This window comes from Epinephelus moara, chromosome 20, assembly GCF_006386435.1.
Source record: "Epinephelus moara isolate mb chromosome 20, YSFRI_EMoa_1.0, whole genome shotgun sequence".
Taxonomy (NCBI): Eukaryota; Metazoa; Chordata; class Actinopteri; order Perciformes; family Serranidae; genus Epinephelus; species Epinephelus moara.
Window position 1 is genome coordinate 37,775,205 of NC_065525.1, and position 1,602 is coordinate 37,776,806.

Below are 1,602 nucleotides of genomic sequence, written 5' to 3' on the forward strand. Positions count from 1 at the left end.
AGAAGAAGCGTTAAGCAGCTGCTGTCTGGAAATAACTGAACTGATTCACAGCATTAAACTGGAATTTGAAGTAAAAGTCAAAAACATGCTCAGAAACAAAGAGTCAGTCTGTCCTCAATGTCAGATGGGCGTGATTCACTACGCCGTCATCTCTGAGAAAAAGCAGATTAAAGGTCATTTAAGTTCAATTCAGCTTGAACTGTGACCTCTATGAAAAGTTTGAGCTCTGACTTGAATCTCTGTCCTCAGGAAGTGAAACACTCTTTTGTCTGTGATGAAGTCTCACAAGACTATAAAATCCTCTTTAAAATTAGTTAGCGCCCGTTAGCACCCCCTACAGGCTGCAGTATTCATCACAGCCACAATCTGAACAAACAACATCCTGGGCCTGGTTGTTCAGAAGTAATCTGATCAGATTTTGGTGATTGGATTGGATCAAATCTTCATAATGGGTTGTTCAGAAGAAGAAAAAAGATTCTGAATTCAAATAAGATCATGTAATCCAGTCTTGGTTTTGATCCGGATCAAACCTTCAGTGTGTGTTGTTCAAAGCATTTTGGTAGGATTGGGATTTTGATCCAAGAAATCAGGATTATCCTGATCCCAGAATGCTGGATTTAGGGTGGATTTTAGGAACAAAGTGGAATAAAACTTTCAAATTGTTCAATTAAATGTACAATTATTTCAACACATTCTCACTCCGACCTCGTCACTTAATGACATTTTGGTCCAAAACATTCCACGTCCACATAGAACGTGCAAGGTACCCTGGGTGCGTTGGTTGTTTTTCTGGGACACCATGTCAAGTTCTGCCTGTTACATGCATTGTCTTCTTTCAAAATACACTTCTGTTTTCACAGGAAATTTACCGTTTAAATACAGTCTCTTTCAAAATAAATGCACTATGTTGGTAGCAACTGGTTAATCAATTATTAAAATAATTCCTGAATAAACATAAATTTATATTTTTGTTGTAACGGTGTTATATTTTTCATTTCATTGTCATTTCATTTTTATTTTTACAGGAAAAGATTAAAAGTAACATAATAAAGATCAGTCACAATTAATCAGGCCTGACTCAGTTAAAACTGGTTTACAGCAGGTTCCTATATTTGAAATGACTCTCACTGATTACTGTTGTTTTGAAGTGTTTCAGTGTTTTTGTTTTTGTTTTCAAACAGACATGTGTTCACAGCCATCTACACGCTTGAAGTCCTCATAAAGATGATGTCCAGAGGCCTCTGTTTCGGAAGCTTCACTTTCCTCAGAGACCCCTGGAACTGGCTGGACATCCTGGTCGTCCTCACAGGGTAATGTAATATCTCTTACCTCTTCTGTGTCTCTTTGTATCTTTTAATTTCTTCTACATCTCTTTGTATCTCTTCATCTCTTACACGTCTCTTTGTATCTCTTCATCTCTTCTGTGTCTCTATCTCTTTGTCTCTTTTACACCTTTTCGTATCTCTTCATCCCTTTCACATCTCTTTGTATCTTTTCATCTCTTTTTACCTCTTTTTATCTCTCCATGTCTTCTATGTCTTTGTATCTGTTGTATTTGTATCTGTTATCTGTTTTATGTCTCTCTGTATCTCTTCATGTCTT

General features: G+C 36.8%; 1 pseudogene; it reads left to right on the top strand.

The window, feature by feature from the left end:
- The window catches only part of LOC126407342 (sodium channel protein type 4 subunit alpha B-like), a 37,399-nt pseudogene that overhangs the window by 3,477 nt on the left and 32,320 nt on the right, over positions 1-1,602 (top strand).